The sequence below is a fragment of the Channa argus genome, chromosome 20 (assembly GCF_033026475.1).
Source record: "Channa argus isolate prfri chromosome 20, Channa argus male v1.0, whole genome shotgun sequence".
Taxonomy (NCBI): domain Eukaryota; kingdom Metazoa; phylum Chordata; class Actinopteri; order Anabantiformes; family Channidae; genus Channa; species Channa argus.
In genome coordinates, this window is record NC_090216.1 from 21,157,082 (window position 1) to 21,176,303 (window position 19,222).

The 19,222-nt window shown below is 42.8% G+C and overlaps 18 non-coding genes across 18 annotated transcripts; all 18 read right to left on the reverse strand.

Moving 5' to 3' along the window:
* Window positions 1–289: 289 nt before the first annotated feature.
* trnai-aau (transfer RNA isoleucine (anticodon AAU)) lies at window positions 290–363 on the reverse strand. The gene has a single exon. It is a non-coding gene; the product is annotated as a tRNA-Ile (tRNA).
* A 947-nt stretch (window positions 364–1,310) lies between these two features.
* trnar-ucg (transfer RNA arginine (anticodon UCG)) lies at window positions 1,311–1,383 on the reverse strand. The gene has a single exon. It is a non-coding gene; the product is annotated as a tRNA-Arg (tRNA).
* Window positions 1,384–1,766: 383 nt separating this feature from the next.
* On the reverse strand, window positions 1,767–1,840 carry trnai-aau (transfer RNA isoleucine (anticodon AAU)). Its single transcript has one exon. It is a non-coding gene; the product is annotated as a tRNA-Ile (tRNA).
* Window positions 1,841–2,787: 947 nt separating this feature from the next.
* trnar-ucg (transfer RNA arginine (anticodon UCG)) lies at window positions 2,788–2,860 on the reverse strand. The gene has a single exon. It is a non-coding gene; the product is annotated as a tRNA-Arg (tRNA).
* Window positions 2,861–4,264: 1,404 nt separating this feature from the next.
* Window positions 4,265–4,337, reverse strand: trnar-ucg (transfer RNA arginine (anticodon UCG)). Its single transcript has one exon. It is a non-coding gene; the product is annotated as a tRNA-Arg (tRNA).
* Window positions 4,338–5,742: 1,405 nt separating this feature from the next.
* Window positions 5,743–5,815, reverse strand: trnar-ucg (transfer RNA arginine (anticodon UCG)). The gene has a single exon. It is a non-coding gene; the product is annotated as a tRNA-Arg (tRNA).
* A 383-nt stretch (window positions 5,816–6,198) lies between these two features.
* On the reverse strand, window positions 6,199–6,272 carry trnai-aau (transfer RNA isoleucine (anticodon AAU)). The gene has a single exon. It is a non-coding gene; the product is annotated as a tRNA-Ile (tRNA).
* A 948-nt stretch (window positions 6,273–7,220) lies between these two features.
* On the reverse strand, window positions 7,221–7,293 carry trnar-ucg (transfer RNA arginine (anticodon UCG)). Its single transcript has one exon. It is a non-coding gene; the product is annotated as a tRNA-Arg (tRNA).
* A 1,404-nt stretch (window positions 7,294–8,697) lies between these two features.
* trnar-ucg (transfer RNA arginine (anticodon UCG)) lies at window positions 8,698–8,770 on the reverse strand. Its single transcript has one exon. It is a non-coding gene; the product is annotated as a tRNA-Arg (tRNA).
* A 383-nt stretch (window positions 8,771–9,153) lies between these two features.
* Window positions 9,154–9,227, reverse strand: trnai-aau (transfer RNA isoleucine (anticodon AAU)). Its single transcript has one exon. It is a non-coding gene; the product is annotated as a tRNA-Ile (tRNA).
* A 947-nt stretch (window positions 9,228–10,174) lies between these two features.
* Window positions 10,175–10,247, reverse strand: trnar-ucg (transfer RNA arginine (anticodon UCG)). Its single transcript has one exon. It is a non-coding gene; the product is annotated as a tRNA-Arg (tRNA).
* A 383-nt stretch (window positions 10,248–10,630) lies between these two features.
* trnai-aau (transfer RNA isoleucine (anticodon AAU)) lies at window positions 10,631–10,704 on the reverse strand. Its single transcript has one exon. It is a non-coding gene; the product is annotated as a tRNA-Ile (tRNA).
* A 1,403-nt stretch (window positions 10,705–12,107) lies between these two features.
* trnai-aau (transfer RNA isoleucine (anticodon AAU)) lies at window positions 12,108–12,181 on the reverse strand. Its single transcript has one exon. It is a non-coding gene; the product is annotated as a tRNA-Ile (tRNA).
* A 1,403-nt stretch (window positions 12,182–13,584) lies between these two features.
* trnai-aau (transfer RNA isoleucine (anticodon AAU)) lies at window positions 13,585–13,658 on the reverse strand. Its single transcript has one exon. It is a non-coding gene; the product is annotated as a tRNA-Ile (tRNA).
* Window positions 13,659–14,606: 948 nt separating this feature from the next.
* trnar-ucg (transfer RNA arginine (anticodon UCG)) lies at window positions 14,607–14,679 on the reverse strand. Its single transcript has one exon. It is a non-coding gene; the product is annotated as a tRNA-Arg (tRNA).
* A 383-nt stretch (window positions 14,680–15,062) lies between these two features.
* Window positions 15,063–15,136, reverse strand: trnai-aau (transfer RNA isoleucine (anticodon AAU)). Its single transcript has one exon. It is a non-coding gene; the product is annotated as a tRNA-Ile (tRNA).
* A 2,426-nt stretch (window positions 15,137–17,562) lies between these two features.
* trnar-ucg (transfer RNA arginine (anticodon UCG)) lies at window positions 17,563–17,635 on the reverse strand. The gene has a single exon. It is a non-coding gene; the product is annotated as a tRNA-Arg (tRNA).
* A 1,405-nt stretch (window positions 17,636–19,040) lies between these two features.
* trnar-ucg (transfer RNA arginine (anticodon UCG)) lies at window positions 19,041–19,113 on the reverse strand. Its single transcript has one exon. It is a non-coding gene; the product is annotated as a tRNA-Arg (tRNA).
* Window positions 19,114–19,222: the final 109 nt, after the last annotated feature.

Below are 19,222 nucleotides of genomic sequence, written 5' to 3' on the forward strand. Positions count from 1 at the left end.
GAGGAAGGGAGACTTGATTGTAAAAACGTACATGTGAATAATTTTTTGAATTGCAAAACCTGTAGACAGCGTTGAACTATCTGGGAATGTGAAATTATGTGAGTATTCTTTGATATCATTAACTAAAAAGGAAATGCGGGAAAGGTTTCTTATGCAAGACAGTTCAGTCAGCAATGTTACCTGGTTGATAACTCAAAAGGCCAGGTTTATGTAGCATGTGAAAAGCAAGCAACCGTGCAGTCAGGATTAATCTTGCCTTGGAAAGAGTTGCTTGCATCGTGCTTTTCAATGGCCAGTATGGGGATTGAACCCATGACCTTGGCGTTATTAGCACCACGCTCTAACCATCTGAGCTAACCGGCCCAGCATGCTGCAAAAGAGTCATTTTCCCAGCTGCACAGCTGCGACAATGTCTCAGTGATTTTGTCTGACATACGATGGCCCTTTCATAATGGGTGACGTCATAATCCTTTCTTTTGGACATCAGAGATGATGCAGTTCCATGGCCAAACAGTTGGAGATGAAATCATTTTAATTCAAGGAAGTGGGTCTTTGCTGATCTCATGTACTGACTTGTAATAGGGCCTCTTGTAGATTTGTTTCTTTTTTCAAATGAGCACTGCAGACAGATGGGAATTGAAATTTTTTGTAAGTAGAGATTAGGGGCAAGAAAGAAGATCAGCCACTGGCACCATCGCCTCTACGCTCTAACCTTCTCAATTGAACATCCTGGTCTTAAGAGCAGCACATTGAGTTCCGGAAGATAATTGCTATTTGTGCATACCTCTTTAGCAGTGAAGAAGTGTGATTGATAAAACCTTTTGGCTTGAATGTTACCCAGTTTTTGCAACCTTGAAACACACGGAAAAAAAGATTTTCCAGGCACACCCAGTGAGTAAGTACAAGAAGAGCAATCACAAAGGGACTCGACCCTTCAATCTTCCTATTTGAAGTCAGATGCTTTGTCCATTAGGTCACTTGGTCTGAACTAGGGTGGGTTTCGAAAGGTTAGGGGAGCTAGGACAGTGAGGAAGGGGGACTTGATTGTAAAACAGGACATGTGAAAACTTCACAATTGTAAAGCCCATAGACAGCGTTGAAGCATTTGTGAATGTGATGTTGTGTCAGATACTCTTCGATATCATTGTGTGCATATGTACATGCAGGAAAATGTTTCTTGTGCAAAACAGCTCAGTAAGGGTGATTGATAATAGCTTCCTTTGCTTAAGTGTCACTCTGTTCCTACGACCATGAAAAACCCATGGAAGTTTGTACTTTCCAGGCACATCAAACAGAAAGGACTGGAAGCTCAACCACAAAGGGACTCGAACCCTCAATCTTCTGATCCGAAGTCAGACGCCTTGTCCATTAGGCCACGTGGTCGGAACCGAGTCTTTCAAAGGACTGAAGCCGTGCTCATTAGACTGTGTGGTCTGAACAGAGGTTTGTTTCAGGAGGCTAGAGGAGCTGGGTGAGTGAGGAAGGGAGACTTGATTGTAAAAACGTACATGTGAATAATTTTTTGAATTGCAAAACCTGTAGACAGCGTTGAACTATCTGGGAATGTGAAATTATGTGAGTATTCTTTGATATCATTAACTAAAAAGGAAATGCGGGAAAGGTTTCTTATGCAAGACAGTTTAGTCAGCAATGTTACCTGGTTGATAACTCAAAAGGCCAGGTTTATGTAGCATGTGAAAAGCAAGCAACCATGCAGTCAGGATTAATCTTGCCTTGGAAAGAGTTGCTTGCATCGTGCTTTTCAATGGCCAGTATGGGGATTGAACCCATGACCTTGGCGTTATTAGCACCACGCTCTAACCATCTGAGCTAACCGGCCCAGCATGCTGCATAAGAGTCATTTTCCCAGCTGCACAGCTGCGTCAATGTCTCAGTGATTTTGTCTGAGATACGATGGCCCTTTCATAATGGGTGACGTCATAATCCTGTCTTTTGGACATCAGAGATGATGCAGTTCCATGGCCAAACAGTTGGAGATGAAATCATTTTAATTCAAGGAAGTGGGTCTTTGCTGATCTCATGTACTGACTTGTAATAGGGCCTCTTGTAGATTTGTTTCTTTTTTCAAATGAGCACTGCAGACAGATGGGAATTCAGATTTTTTGTAAGTAGAGATTAGGGGCAAGAAAGAAGATCAGCCACTGGCACCATCGCCTCTACGCTCTAACCTTCTCAATTGAACATCCTGGTCTTAAGAGCAGCACATTGAGTTCCGGAAGATAATTGCTATTTGTGCATACCTCTTTAGCAGTGAAGAAGTGTGATTGATAAAACCTTTTCGCTTGAATGTTACCCTGTTTTTGCAACCTTGAAACACACGGAAAAAAAGATTTTCCAGGCACATCCAGTGAGTAAGTACAAGAAGAGCAACCACAAAGGGACTCGACCCTTCAATCTTCCTATTTGAAGTCAGATGCTTTGTCCATTAGGTCACTTGGTCTGAACTAGGGTGGGTTTCGAAAGGTTAGGGGAGCTAGGACAGTGAGGAAGGGAGACTTGATTGTAAAACAGGACATGTGAAAACTTCACAATTGTAAAGCCCATAGACAGCGTTGAAGCATTTGTGAATGTGATGTTGTGTCAGATACTCTTCGATATCATTGTGTGCATAAGTACATGCAGGAAAATGTTTCTTGTGCAAAACAGCTCAGTGAGGGTGATTGATAATAGCTTCCTTTGCTTAAGTGTCACTCTGTTCCTACAACCATGAAATACCCATGGAAGTTTGTAATTTCCAGGCACATCAAACAGCAAGGACTGGAAGCTCAACCACGAAGGGACTCGAACCCTCAATCTTCTGATCCGAAGTCAGACGCCTTGTCCATTAGGCCACGTGGTCGGAACCGAGTCTTTCAAAGGACTGAAGCCGTGCTCATTAGACTGTGTGGTCTGAACAGAGGTTTTTTCAGGAGGCTAGAGGAGCTGGGTGAGTGAGGAAGGGAGACTTGATTGTAAAAACGTACATGTGAATAATTTTTTGAATTGCAAAACCTGTAGACAGCGTTGAACTATCTGGGAATGTGAAATTATGTGAGTATTCTTTGATATCATTAACTAAAAAGGAAATGCGGGAAAGGTTTCTTATGCAAGACAGTTCAATCAGCAATGTTACCTGGTTGATAACTCAAAAGGCCAGGTTTATGTAGCATGTGAAAAGCAAGCAACCGTGCAGTCAGGATTAATCTTGCCTTGGAAAGAGTTGCTTGCATCGTGCTTTTCAATGGCCAGTATGGGGACGGAACCCATGACCTTGGCGTTATTAGCACCACTCTCTAACCATCTGAGCTAACCGGCCCAGCATGCTGCAAAAGAGTCATTTTCCAAGCTGCACAGCTGCGTCAATGTCTCAGTGATTTTGTCTGACATACGATGGCCCTTTCATAATGGGTGACGTCATAATCCTGTCTTTTGGACATCAGAGATGATGTAGTTCCATGGCCAAACAGTTGGAGATGAAATCATTTTAATTCAAGGAAGTGGGTCTTTGCTGATCTCATGTACTGACTTGTAATAGGGCCTCTTGTAGATTTGTTTCTTTTTTCAAATGAGCACTGCAGACAGATGGGAATTCAAATTTTTTGTAAGTAGAGATTAGGCGCAAGAAAGAAGATCAGCCACTGGCACCATCGCCTCTACGCTCTAACCTTCTCAATTGAACATCCTGGTCTTAAGAGCAGCAAATTTGACTTCCGGAAGATAATTGCTATTTGTGCATACCTCTTTAGCAGTGAAGAAGTGTGATTGATAAAACCTTTTCGCTTGAATGTTACCCAGTTTTTGCAACCTTGAAACACACGGAAAAAAAGATTTTCCAGGCACATCCATTGAGTAAGTACAAGAAGAGCAACCACAAAGGGACTCGACCCTTCAATCTTCCTATTTGAAGTCAGATGCTTTGTCCATTAGGTCACTTGGTCTGAACTAGGGTGGGTTTCGAAAGGTTAGGGGAGCTAGGACAGTGAGGAAGGGAGACTTGATTGTAAAACAGGACATGTGAAAACTTCACAATTGTAAAACCGATAGACAGCGTTGAAGCATTTGTGAATGTGATGTTGTGTCAGATACTCTTCCATATCATTGTGTGCATATGTACATGCAGGAAAATGTTTCTTGTGCAAAACAGCTCAGTGAGGGTGATTGATAATAGCTTCCTTTGCTTAAGTGTCACTCTGTTCCTACGACCATGAAAAACCCATGGAAGGTTGTACTTTCCAGGCACATCAAACAGAAAGGACTGGAAGCTCAACCACAAAGGGACTCGAACCCTCAATCTTCTGATCCGAAGTCAGACGCCTTGTCCATTAGGCCACGTGGTCGGAACCAAGTCTTTCAAAGGACTGGAGCCGTGCTCATTAGACTGTGTGGTCTGAACAGAGGTTTGTTTCAGGAGGCTAGAGGAGCTGGGTGAGTGAGGAAGGGAGACTTGATTGTAAAAACGTACATGTGAATAATTTTTTGAATTGCAAAACCTGTAGACAGCGTTGAACTATCTGGGAATGTAAAATTATGTGAGTATTCTTTGATATCATTAACTAAAAAGGAAATGCGGGAAAGGTTTCTTATGCAAGACAGTTCAGTCAGCAATGTTACCTGGTTGATAACTCAAAAGGCCAGGTTTATGTAGCATGTGAAAAGCAAGCAACCGTGCAGTCAGGATTAATCTTGCCTTGGAAAGAGTTGCTTGCATCGTGCTTTTCAATGGCCAGTATGGGGATTGAACCCATGACCTTGGCGTTATTAGCATCACACTCTAACCATCTGAGCTAACCGGCCCAGGATGCTGCAAAGGAGTCATTTTCCCAGCTGCACAGCTGCGTCAATGTCTCAGTGATTTTTGTCTGACATAAGATGGCCCTTTCACAATGGGTGACGTCATAATCCTGTCTTTTGGACATCAGAGATGATGCAGTTCCATGGCCAAACAGTTGGAGATGAAATCATTTTAATTGAAGGAAGTGGGTCTTTGCTGATCTCATGTACTGACTTGTAATAGGGCCTCTTGTAGATTTGTTTCTTTTTTCAAATGAGCACTGCAGACAGATGGGAATTCAGATTTTTTGTAAGTAGAGATTAGGGGCAAGAAAGAAGATCAGCCACTGGCACCATCGCCTCTACGCTCTAACCTTCTCAATTGAACATCCTGGTCTTAAGAGCAGCACATTGAGTTCCGGAAGATAATTGCTATTTGTGCATACCTCTTTAGCAGTGAAGAAGTGTGATTGATAAAACCTTTTCGCTTGAATGTTACCCTGTTTTTGCAACCTTGAAACACACGGAAAAAAAGATTTTCCAGGCACATCCAGTGAGTAAGTACAAGAAGAGCAACCACAAAGGAACTCGACCCTTCAATCTTCCTATTTGAAGTCAGATGCTTTGTCCATTAGGTCACTTGGTCTGAACTAGGGTGGGTTTCGAAAGGTTAGGGGAGCTAGGACAGTGAGGAAGGGAGACTTGATTGTAAAACAGGACATGTGAAAACTTCACAATTGTAAAGCCCATAGACAGCGTTGAAGCATTTGTGAATGTGATGTTGTGTCAGATACTCTTCGATATCATTGTGTGCATATGTACATGCAGGAAAATGTTTCTTGTGCAAAACAGCTCAGTGAGGGTGATTGATAATAGCTTCCTTTGCTTAAGTGTCACTCTGTTCCTACGACCATGAAAAACCCATGGAAGTTTGTACTTTCCAGGCACATCAAACAGAAAGGACTGGAAGCTCAACCACAAAGGGACTCGAACCCTCAATCTTCTGATCCGAAGTCAGACGCCTTGTCCATTAGGCCACGTGGTCGGAACCGAGTCTTTCAAAGGACTGAAGCCGTGCTCATTAGACTGTGTGGTCTGAACAGAGGTTTGTTTCAGGAGGCTAGAGGAGCTGGGTGAGTGAGGAAGGGAGACTTGATTGTAAAAACGTACATGTGAATAATTTTTTGAATTGCAAAACCTGTAGACAGCGTTGAACTATCTGGGAATGTGAAATTATGTGAGTATTCTTTGATATCATTAACTAAAAAGGAAATGCGGGAAAGGTTTCTTATGCAAGACAGTTCAGTCAGCAATGTTACCTGGTTGATAACTCAAAAGGCCAGGTTTATGTAGCATGTGAAAAGCAAGCAACCGTGCAGTCAGGATTAATCTTGCCTTGGAAAGAGTTGCTTGCATCGTGCTTTTCAATGGCCAGTATGGGGATTGAACCCATGACCTTGGCGTTATTAGCACCACTCTCTAACCATCTGAGCTAACCGGCCCAGCATGCTGCAAAAGAGTCATTTTCCCAGCTGCACAGCTGCGTCAATGTCTCAGTGATTTTGTCTGACATACGATGGCCCTTTCATAATGGGTGACGTCATAATCCTATCTTTTGGACATCAGAGATGATGTAGTTCCATGGCCAAACAGTTGGAGATGAAATCATTTTAATTCAAGGAAGTGGGTCTTTGCTGATCTCATGTACTGACTTGTAATAGGGCCTCTTGTAGATTTGTTTCTTTTTTCAAATGAGCACTGCAGACAGATGGGAATTCAAATTTTTTGTAAGTAGAGATTAGGGGCAAGAAAGAAGATCAGCCACTGGCACCATCGCCTCTACGCTCTAACCTTCTCAATTGAACATCCTGGTCTTAAGAGCAGCAAATTTGACTTCCGGAAGATAATTGCTATTTGTGCATACCTCTTTAGCAGTGAAGAAGTGTGATTGATAAAACCTTTTCGCTTGAATGTTACCCTGTTTCTGCGACCTTGAAACACACGGAAAAAAAGATTTTCCAGGCACATCCAGTGAGTAAGTACAAGAAGAGCAACCACAAAGGGACTCGACCCTTCAATCTTCCTATTTGAAGTCACATGCTTTGTCCATTAGGTCACTTGGTCTGAACTTGGGTGGGTTTCGAAAGGTTAGGGGAGCTAGGACAGTGAGGAAGGGAGACTTGATTGTAAAACAGGACATGTGAAAACTTCACAATTGTAAAGCCCATAGACAGCGTTGAAGCATTTGTGAATGTGATGTTGTGTCAGATACTCTTCGATATCATTGTGTGCATATGTACATGCAGGAAAATGTTTCTTGTGCAAAACAGCTCAGTGAGGGAGATTGATAATAGCTTCCTTTGCTTAAGTGTCACTCTGTTCCTACAACCATGAAAAACCCATGGAAGTTTGTACTTTCCAGGCACATCAAACAGCAAGGACTGGAAGCTCAACCACGAAGGGACTCGAACCCTCAATCTTCTGATCCGAAGTCAGACGCCTTGTCCATTAGGCCACGTGGTCTGAAACGAGTCTTTCAAAGGACTGAAGCCGTGCTCATTAGACTGTGTGGTCTGAACAGAGGTTTGTTTCAGGAGGCTAGAGGAGCTGGGTGAGTGAGGAAGGGAGACTTGATTGTAAAAACGTACATGTGAATAATTTTTTGAATTGCAAAACCTGTAGACAGCGTTGAACTATCTGGGAATGTGAAATTATGTGAGTATTCTTTGATATCATTAACTAAAAAGGAAATGCGGGAAAGGTTTCTTATGCAAGACAGTTCAGTCAGCAATGTTACCTGGTTGATAACTCAAAAGGTCAGGTTTATGTAGCATGTGAAAAGCAAGCAATCATGCAGTCAGGATTAATCTTGCCTTGGAAAGACTTGTTTGCATCGTGCTTTTCAATGGCCAGTATGGGGATTGAACCCATGACCTTGGCGTTATTAGCACCACGCTCTAACCATCTGAGCTAACCTGCCCAGCATGCTGCAAAAGAGTCATTTTCCCAGCTGCACAGCTGCGTCAATGTCTCAGTGATTTTGTCTGAGATACGATGGCCCTTTCATAATGGGTGACGTCATAATCCTGTCTTTTGGACATCAGAGATGATGCAGTTCCATGGCCAAACAGTTGGAGATGAAATCATTTTAATTCAAGGAAGTGGGTCTTTGCTGATCTCATGTACTGACTTGTAATAGGGCCTCTTGTAGATTTGTTTCTTTTTTCAAATGAGCACTGCAGACAGATGGGAATTCAGATTTTTTGTAAGTAGAGATTAGGGGCAAGAAAGAAGATCAGCCACTGGCACCATCACCTCTACGCTCTAACCTTCTCAATTGAACATCCTGGTCTTAAGAGCAGCACATTGACTTCCGGAAGATAATTGCTATTTGTGCATACCTCTTTAGCAGTGAAGAAGTGTGATTGATAAAACCTTTTTGCTTGAATGTTACCCTGTTTCTGCAACCTTGAAACACACGGAAAAAAAGATTTTCCAGGCACATCCAGTGAGTAAGTACAAGAAGAGCAACCACAAAGGGACTCGACCCTTCAATCTTCCTATTTGAAGTCAGATGCTTTGTCCATTAGGTCACTTGGTCTGAACTAGGGTGGGTTTCGAAAGGTTAGGGGAGCTAGGACAGTGAGGAAGGGAGACTTGATTGTAAAACAGGACATGTGAAAACTTCACAATTGTAAAGCCCATAGACAGCGTTGAAGCATTTGTGAATGTGATGTTGTGTCAGATACTCTTCGATATCATTGTGTGCATATGTACATGCAGGAAAATGTTTCTTGTGCAAAACAGCTCAGTGAGGGTGATTGATAATAGCTTCCTTTGCTTACGTGTCACTCTGTTCCTACGACCATGAAAACCCCATGGAAGTTTGTACTTCCCAGGCACATCAAACAGAAAGGACTGGAAGGTCAACCACGAAAGGACTCGAACCCTCAATCTTCTGATCCGAAGTCAGACGCCTTGTCCATTAGGCCACGTGGTCGGAACCGAGTCTTTCAAAGGACTGAAGCCGTGCTCATTAGACTGTGTGGTCTGAACAGAGGTTTGTTTCAGGAGGCTAGAGGAGCTGGGTGAGTGAGGAAGGGAGACTTGATTGTAAAAACGTACATGTGAATAATTTTTTGAATTGCAAAACCTGTAGACAGCGTTGAACTATCTGGGAATGTGAAATTATGTGAGTATTCTTTGATATCATTAACTAAAAAGGAAATGCGGGAAAGGTTTCTTATGCAAGACAGTTCAGTCAGCAATGTTACCTGGTTGATAACTCAAAAGGCCAGGTTTATGTAGCATGTGAAAAGCAAGCAACCGTGCAGTCAGGATTAATCTTGCCTTGGAAAGAGTTGCTTGCATCGTGCTTTTCAATGGCCAGTATGGGGATTGAACCCATGACCTTGGCGTTATTAGCACCACGCTCTAACCATCTGAGCTAACCGGCCCAGCATGCTGCAAAAGAGTCATTTTCCCAGCTGCACAGCTGCGACAATGTCTCAGTGATTTTGTCTGACATACGATGGCCCTTTCATAATGGGTGACGTCATAATCCTTTCTTTTGGACATCAGAGATGATGCAGTTCCATGGCCAAACAGTTGGAGATGAAATCATTTTAATTCAAGGAAGTGGGTCTTTGCTGATCTCATGTACTGACTTGTAATAGGGCCTCTTGTAGATTTGTTTCTTTTTTCAAATGAGCACTGCAGACAGATGGGAATTCAAATTTTTTGTAAGTAGAGATTAGGGGCAAGAAAGAAGATCAGCCACTGGCACCATCGCCTCTACGCTCTAACCTTCTCAATTGAACATCCTGGTCTTAAGAGCAGCACATTGAGTTCCGGAAGATAATTGCTATTTGTGCATACCTCTTTAGCAGTGAAGAAGTGTGATTGATAAAACCTTTTGGCTTGAATGTTACCCAGTTTTTGCAACCTTGAAACACACGGAAAAAAAGATTTTCCAGGCACACCCAGTGAGTAAGTACAAGAAGAGCAACCACAAAGGGACTCGACCCTTCAATCTTCCTATTTGAAGTCAGATGCTTTGTCCATTAGGTCACTTGGTCTGAACTAGGGTGGGTTTCGAAAGGTTAGGGGAGCTAGGACAGTGAGGAAGGGAGACTTGATTGTAAAACAGGACATGTGAAAACTTCACAATTGTAAAGCCCATAGACAGCGTTGAAGCATTTGTGAATGTGATGTTGTGTCAGATACTCTTCGATATCATTGTGTGCATATGTACATGCAGGAAAATGTTTCTTGTGCAAAACAGCTCAGTGAGGGTGATTGATAATAGCTTCATTTGCTTACGTGTCACTCTGTTCCTACGACCATGAAAACCCCATGGAAGTTTGTACTTCCCAGGCACATCAAACAGAAAGGACTGGAAGGTCAACCACGAAAGGACTCGAACCCTCAATCTTCTGATCCGAAGTCAGACGCCTTGTCCATTAGGCCACGTGGTCGGAACCGAGTCTTTCAAAGGACTGAAGCCGTGCTCATTAGACTGTGTGGTCTGAACAGAGGTTTGTTTCAGGAGGCTAGAGGAGCTGGGTGAGTGAGGAAGGGAGACTTGATTGTAAAAACGTACATGTGAATAATTTTTTGAATTGCAAAACCTGTAGACAGCGTTGAACTATCTGGGAATGTGAAATTATGTGAGTATTCTTTGATATCATTAACTAAAAAGGAAATGCGGGAAAGGTTTCTTATGCAAGACAGTTCAGTCAGCAATGTTACCTGGTTGATAACTCAAAAGGCCAGGTTTATGTAGCATGCGAAAAGCAAGCAACCGTGCAGTCAGGATTAATCTTGCCTTGGAAAGAGTTGCTTGCATCGTGCTTTTCAATGGCCAGTATGGGGATTGAACCCATGACCTTGGCGTTATTAGCACCACGCTCTAACCATCTGAGCTAACCGGCCCAGCATGCTGCAAAAGAGTCATTTTCCCAGCTGCACAGCTGCGACAATGTCTCAGTGATTTTGTCTGACATACGATGGCCCTTTCATAATGGGTGACGTCATAATCCTTTCTTTTGGACATCAGAGATGATGCAGTTCCATGGCCAAACAGTTGGAGATGAAATCATTTTAATTCAAGGAAGTGGGTCTTTGCTGATCTCATGTACTGACTTGTAATAGGGCCTCTTGTAGATTTGTTTCTTTTTTCAAATGAGCACTGCAGACAGATGGGAATTCAAATTTTTTGTAAGTAGAGATTAGGGGCAAGAAAGAAGATCAGCCACTGGCACCATCGCCTCTACGCTCTAACCTTCTCAATTGAACATCCTGGTCTTAAGAGCAGCACATTGAGTTCCGGAAGATAATTGCTATTTGTGCATACCTCTTTAGCAGTGAAGAAGTGTGATTGATAAAACCTTTTGGCTTGAATGTTACCCAGTTTTTGCAACCTTGAAACACACGGAAAAAAAGATTTTCCAGGCACACCCAGTGAGTAAGTACAAGAAGAGCAATCACAAAGGGACTCGACCCTTCAATCTTCCTATTTGAAGTCAGATGCTTTGTCCATTAGGTCACTTGGTCTGAACTAGGGTGGGTTTCGAAAGGTTAGGGGAGCTAGGACAGTGAGGAAGGGGGACTTGATTGTAAAACAGGACATGTGAAAACTTCACAATTGTAAAGCCCATAGACAGCGTTGAAGCATTTGTGAATGTGATGTTGTGTCAGATACTCTTCGATATCATTGTGTGCATATGTACATGCAGGAAAATGTTTCTTGTGCAAAACAGCTCAGTGAGGGTGATTGATAATAGCTTCCTTTGCTTACGTGTCACTCTGTTCCTACGACCATGAAAACCCCATGGAAGTTTGTACTTTCCAGGCACATCAAACAGAAAGGACTGGAAGGTCAACCACGAAAGGACTCGAACCCTCAATCTTCTGATCCAAAGTCAGAAGCCTTGTCCATTAGGCCACGTGGTCGGAACCGAGTCTTTCAAAGGACTGAAGCCGTGCTCATTAGACTGTGTGGTCTGAACAGAGGTTTGTTTCAGGAGGCTAGAGGAGCTGGGTGAGTGAGGAAGGGAGACTTGATTGTAAAAACGTACATGTGAATAATTTTTTGAATTGCAAAACCTGTAGACAGCGTTGAACTATCTGGGAATGTGAAATTATGTGAGTATTCTTTGATATCATTAACTAAAAAGGAAATGCGGGAAAGGTTTCTTATGCAAGACAGTTCAGTCAGCAATGTTACCTGGTTGATAACTCAAAAGGCCAGGTTTATGTAGCATGTGAAAAGCAAGCAACCGTGCAGTCAGGATTAATCTTGCCTTGGAAAGAGTTGCTTGCATCGTGCTTTTCAATGGCCAGTATGGGGATTGAACCCATGACCTTGGCGTTATTAGCACCACGCTCTAACCATCTGAGCTAACCGGCCCAGCATGCTGCAAAAGAGTCATTTTCCCAGCTGCACAGCTGCGACAATGTCTCAGTGATTTTGTCTGACATACGATGGCCCTTTCATAATGGGTGACGTCATAATCCTTTCTTTTGGACATCAGAGATGATGCAGTTCCATGGCCAAACAGTTGGAGATGAAATCATTTTAATTCAAGGAAGTGGGTCTTTGCTGATCTCATGTACTGACTTGTAATAGGGCCTCTTGTAGATTTGTTTCTTTTTTCAAATGAGCACTGCAGACAGATGGGAATTGAAATTTTTTGTAAGTAGAGATTAGGGGCAAGAAAGAAGATCAGCCACTGGCACCATCGCCTCTACGCTCTAACCTTCTCAATTGAACATCCTGGTCTTAAGAGCAGCACATTGAGTTCCGGAAGATAATTGCTATTTGTGCATACCTCTTTAGCAGTGAAGAAGTGTGATTGATAAAACCTTTTGGCTTGAATGTTACCCAGTTTTTGCAACCTTGAAACACACGGAAAAAAAGATTTTCCAGGCACACCCAGTGAGTAAGTACAAGAAGAGCAATCACAAAGGGACTCGACCCTTCAATCTTCCTATTTGAAGTCAGATGCTTTGTCCATTAGGTCACTTGGTCTGAACTAGGGTGGGTTTCGAAAGGTTAGGGGAGCTAGGACAGTGAGGAAGGGGGACTTGATTGTAAAACAGGACATGTGAAAACTTCACAATTGTAAAGCCCATAGACAGCGTTGAAGCATTTGTGAATGTGATGTTGTGTCAGATACTCTTCGATATCATTGTGTGCATATGTACATGCAGGAAAATGTTTCTTGTGCAAAACAGCTCAGTGAGGGTGATTGATAATAGCTTCCTTTGCTTACGTGTCACTCTGTTCCTACGACCATGAAAACCCCATGGAAGTTTGTACTTTCCAGGCACATCAAACAGAAAGGACTGGAAGGTCAACCACGAAAGGACTCGAACCCTCAATCTTCTGATCCAAAGTCAGAAGCCTTGTCCATTAGGCCACGTGGTCGGAACCGAGTCTTTCAAAGGACTGAAGCCGTGCTCATTAGACTGTGTGGTCTGAACAGAGGTTTGTTTCAGGAGGCTAGAGGAGCTGGGTGAGTGAGGAAGGGAGACTTGATTGTAAAAACGTACATGTGAATAATTTTTTGAATTGCAAAACCTGTAGACAGCGTTGAACTATCTGGGAATGTGAAATTATGTGAGTATTCTTTGATATCATTAACTAAAAAGGAAATGCGGGAAAGGTTTCTTATGCAAGACAGTTCAGTCAGCAATGTTACCTGGTTGATAACTCAAAAGGCCAGGTTTATGTAGCATGTGAAAAGCAAGCAACCGTGCAGTCAGGATTAATCTTGCCTTGGAAAGAGTTGCTTGCATCGTGCTTTTCAATGGCCAGTATGGGGATTGAACCCATGACCTTGGCGTTATTAGCACCACTCTCTAACCATCTGAGCTAACCGGCCCAGCATGCTGCAAAAGAGTCATTTTCCCAGCTGCACAGCTGCGACAATGTCTCAGTGATTTTGTCTGAGATACGATGGCCCTTTCATAATGGGTGACGTCATAATCCTGTCTTTTGGACATCAGAGATGATGTAGTTCCATGGCCAAACAGTTGGAGATGAAATCATTTTAATTCAAGGAAGTGGGTCTTTGCTGATCTCATGTACTGACTTGTAATAGGGCCTCTTGTAGATTTGTTTCTTTTTTCAAATGAGCACTGCAGACAGATGGGAATTCAAATTTTTTGTAAGTAGAGATTAGGGGCAAGAAAGAAGATCAGCCACTGGCACCATCGCCTCTACGCTCTAACCTTCTCAATTGAACATCCTGGTCTTAAGAGCAGCAAATTTGACTTCCGGAAGATAATTGCTATTTGTGCATACCTCTTTAGCAGTGAAGAAGTGTGATTGATAAAACCTTTTGGCTTGAATGTTACCCAGTTTTTGCAACCTTGAAACACACGGAAAAAAAGATTTTCCAGGCACACCCAGTGAGTAAGTACAAGAAGAGCAACCACAAAGGGACTCGACCCTTCAATCTTCCTATTTGAAGTCAGATGCTTTGTCCATTAGGTCACTTGGTCTGAACTAGGGTGGGTTTCGAAAGGTTAGGGGAGCTAGGACAGTGAGGAAGGGGGACTTGATTGTAAAACAGGACATGTGAAAACTTCACAATTGTAAAGCCCATAGACAGCGTTGAAGCATTTGTGAATGTGATGTTGTGTCAGATACTCTTCGATATCATTGTGTGCATATGTACATGCAGGAAAATGTTTCTTGTGCAAAACAGCTCAGTGAGGGAGATTGATAATAGCTTCCTTTGCTTAAGTGTCACTCTGTTCCTACAACCATGAAAAACCCATGGAAGTTTGTACTTTCCAGGCACATCAAACAGCAAGGACTGGAAGCTCAACCACGAAGGGACTCGAACCCTCAATCTTCTGATCCGAAGTCAGACGCCTTGTCCATTAGGCCACGTGGTCGGAACCGAGCCTTTCAAAGGACTGAAGCCGTGCTCATTAGACTGTGTGGTCTGAACAGAGGTTTGTTTCAGGAGGCTAGAGGAGCTGGGTGAGTGAGGAAGGGAGACTTGATTGTAAAAACGTACATGTGAATAATTTTTTGAATTGCAAAACCTGTAGACAGCGTTGAACTATCTGGGAATGGGAAATTATGTGAGTATTCTTTGATATCATTAACTAAAAAGGAAATGCGGGAAAGGTTTCTTATGCAAGACAGTTCAGTCAGCAATGTTACCTGGTTGATAACTGAAAAGGCCAGGTTTATGTAGCATGTGAAAAGCAAGCAACCGTGAAGTCAGGATTAATCTTGCCTTGGAAAGAGTTGCTTGCATCGTGCTTTTCAATGGCCAGTAAGGGGATTGAACCCATGACCTTGGCGTTATTAGCACCACGCTCTAACCATCTGAGCTAACCGGCCCAGCATGCTGCAAAAGAGTCATTTTCCCAGCTGCACAGCTGCGTCAATGTCTCAGTGATTTTGTCTGAGATACGATGGCCCTTTCATAATGGGTGACGTCATAATCCTGTCTTTTGGACATCAGAGATGATGCAGTTCCATGGCCAAACAGTTGGAGATGAAATCATTTTAATTCAAGGAAGTGGGTCTTTGCTGATCTCATGTACTGACTTGTAATAGGGCCTCTTGTAGATTTGTTTCTTTTTTCAAATGAGCACTGCAGACAGATGGGAATTCAGATTTTTTGTAAGTAGAGATTAGGGGCAAGAAAGAAGATCAGCCACTGGCACCATCGCCTCTACGCTCTAACCTTCTCAATTGAACATCCTGGTCTTAAGAGCAGCAAATTTGACTTCCGGAAGATAATTGCTATTTGTGCATACCTCTTTAGCAGTGAAGAAGTGTGATTGATAAAACCTTTTCGCTTGAATGTTACCCTGTTTCTGCAACCTTGAAATACACGGAAAAAAAGATTTTCCAGGCACATCCAGTGAGTAAGTACAAGAAGAGCAACCACAAAGGGACTCGACCCTTCAATCTTCCTATTTGAAGTCAGATGCTTTGTCCATTAGGTCACTTGGTCTGAACTAGGGTGGGTTTCGAAAGGTTAGGGGAGCTAGGACAGTGAGGAAGGGAGACTTGATTGTAAAACAGGACATGTGAAAACTTCACAATTGTAAAGCCCATAGACAGCGTTGAAGCATTTGTGAATGTGATGTTGTGTCAGATACTCTTCGATATCATTGTGTGCATATGTACATGCAGGAAAATGTTTCTTGTGCAAAACAGCTCAGTGAGGGTGATTGATAATAGCTTCCTTTGCTTACGTGTCACTCTGTTCCTACGACCATGAAAACCCCACGGAAGTTTGTACTTTCCAGGCACATCAAACAGAAAGGACTGGAAGGTCAACCACGAAAGGACTCGAACCCTCAATCTTCTGATCCAAAGTCAGAAGCCTTGTCCATTAGGCCACGTGGTCGGAACCGAGTCTTTCAAAGGACTGAAGCCGTGCTCATTAGACTGTGTGGTATGAACAGAGGTTTGTTTCAGGAGGCTAGAGGAGCTGGGTGAGTGAGGAAGGGAGACTTGATTGTAAAAACGTACATGTGAATAATTTTTTGAATTGCAAAACCTGTAGACAGCGTTGAACTATCTGGGAATGTGAAATTATGTGAGTATTCTTTGATATCATTAACTAAAAAGGAAATGCGGGAAAGGTTTCTTATGCAAGACAGTTCAGTCAGCAATGTTACCTGGTTGATAACTCAAAAGGCCAGGTTTATGTAGCATGTGAAAAGCAAGCAACCGTGCAGTCAGGATTAATCTTGCCTTGGAAAGAGTTGCTTGCATCGTGCTTTTCAATGGCCAGTATGGGGATTGAACCCATGACCTTGGCGTTATTAGCACCACTCTCTAACCATCTGAGCTAACCGGCCCAGCATGCTGCAAAAGGGTCATTTTCCCAGCTGCACAGCTGCGACAATGTCTCAGTGATTTTGTCTGACATACGATGGCCCTTTCATAATGGGTGACGTCATAATCCTGTCTTTTGGACATCAGAGATGATGTAGTTCCATGGCCAAACAGTTGGAGATGAAATCATTTTAATTCAAGGAAGTGGGTCTTTGCTGATCTCATGTACTGACTTGTAATAGGGCCTCTTGTAGATTTGTTTCTTTTTTCAAATGAGCACTGCAGACAGATGGGAATTCAAATTTTTTGTAAGTAGAGATTAGGGGCAAGAAAGAAGATCAGCCACTGGCACCATCGCCTCTACGCTCTAACCTTCTCAATTGAACATCCTGGTCTTAAGAGCAGCAAATTTGACTTCCGGAAGATAATTGCTATTTGTGCATACCTCTTTAGCAGTGAAGAAGTGTGATTGATAAAACCTTTTCGCTTGAATGTTACCCTGTTTCTGCAACCTTGAAACACACGGAAAAAAAGATTTTCCAGGCACATCCATTGAGTAAGTACAAGAAGAGCAACCACAAAGGGACTCGACCCTTCAATCTTCCTATTTGAAGTCAGATGCTTTGTCCATTAGGTCACTTGGTCTGAACTAGGGTGGGTTTCGAAAGGTTAGGGGAGCTAGGACAGTGAGGAAGGGAGACTTGATTGTAAAACAGGACATGTGAAAACTTCACAATTGTAAAGCCCATAGACAGCGTTGAAGCATTTGTGAATGTGATGTTGTGTCAGATACTCTTCGATATCATTGTGTGCATAAGTACATGCAGGAAAATGTTTCTTGTGCAAAACAGCTCAGTGAGGGTGATTGATAATAGCTTCCTTTGCTTAAGTGTCACTCTGTTCCTACAACCATGAAAAACCCATGGATGTTTGTACTTTCCAGGCACATCAAACAGCAAGGACTGGAAGCTCAACCACAAAGGGACTCGAACCCTCAATCTTCTGATCCGAAGTCAGACGCCTTGTCCATTAGGCCACGTGGTCGGAACCAAGTCTTTCAAAGGACTGAAGCCGTGCTCATTAGACTGTGTGGTCTGAACAGAGGTTTGTTTCAGGAGGCTAGAGGAGCTGGGTGAGCGAGGAAGGGAGACTTGATTGTAAAAATGTACATGTGAATAATTTTTTGAATTGTAAAACCTGTAGACAGCGTTGAACTATCTGGGAATGTGAAATTATGTGAGTATTCTTTGATATCATTAACTAAAAAGGAAATGCGGGAAAGGTTTCTTATGCAAGACAGTTCAGTCAGCAATGTTACCTGGTTGATAACTCAAAAGGCCAGGTTTATGTAGCATGTGAAAAGCAAGCAACCATGCAGTCAGGATTAATCTTGCCTTGGAAAGAGTTGCTTGCATCGTGCTTTTCAATGGCCAGTATGGGGATTGAACCCATGACCTTGGCGTTATTAGCACCACTCTCTAACCATCTGAGCTAACCGGCCCAGCATGCTCCAAAAGAGTCATTTTCCCAGCTGCACAGCTGCGTCAATGTCTCAGTGATTTTGTCTGACATACGATGGCCCTTTCATAATGGGTGACGTCATAATCCTGTCTTTTGGACATCAGAGATGATGCAGTTCCATGGCCAAACAGTTGGAGATGAAATCATTTTAATTCAAGGAAGTGGGTCTTTGCTGATCTCATGTACTGACTTGTAATAGGGCCTCTTGTAGATTTGTTTCTTTTTTCAAATGAGCACTGCAGACAGATGGGAATTCAAATTTTTTATAAGTAGAGATTAGGGGCAAGAAAGAAGATCAGCCACTGGCACCATCGCCTCTACGCTCTAACCTTCTCATTTGAACATCCTGGTCTTAAGAGCAGCAAATTTGACTTCCGGAAGATAATTGCTATTTGTGCATACCTCTTTAGCAGTGAAGAAGTGTGATTGATAAAACCTTTTCGCTTGAATGTTACCCTGTTTCTGCAACCTTGAAACACACGGAAAAAAAGATTTTCCAGGCACATCCATTGAGTAAGTACAAGAAGAGCAACCACAAAGGAACTCGACCCTTCAATCTTCCTATTTGAAGTCACATGCTTTGTCCATTAGGTCACTTGGTCTGAACTAGGGTGGGTTTCGAAAGGTTAGGGGAGCTAGGACAGTGAGGAAGGGAGACTTGATTGTAAAACAGGACATGTGAAAACTTCACAATTGTAAAGCCCATAGACAGCGTTGAAGCATTTGTGAATGTGATGTTGTGTCAGATACTCTTCGATATCATTGTGTGCATATGTACATGCAGGAAAATGTTTCTTGTGCAAAACAGCTCAGTGAGGGAGATTGATAATAGCTTCCTTTGCTTAAGTGTCACTCTGTTCCTACAACCATGAAAAACCCATGGAAGTTTGTACTTTCCAGGCACATCAAACAGCAAGGACTGGAAGCTCAACCACGAAGGGACTCGAACCCTCAATCTTCTGATCCGAAGTCAGACGCCTTGTCCATTAGGCCACGTGGTCTGAACCGAGTCTTTCAAAGGACTGAAGCCGTGCTCATTAGACTGTGTGGTCTGAACAGAGGTTTGTTTCAGGAGGCTAGAGGAGCTGGGTGAGTGAGGAAGGGAGACTT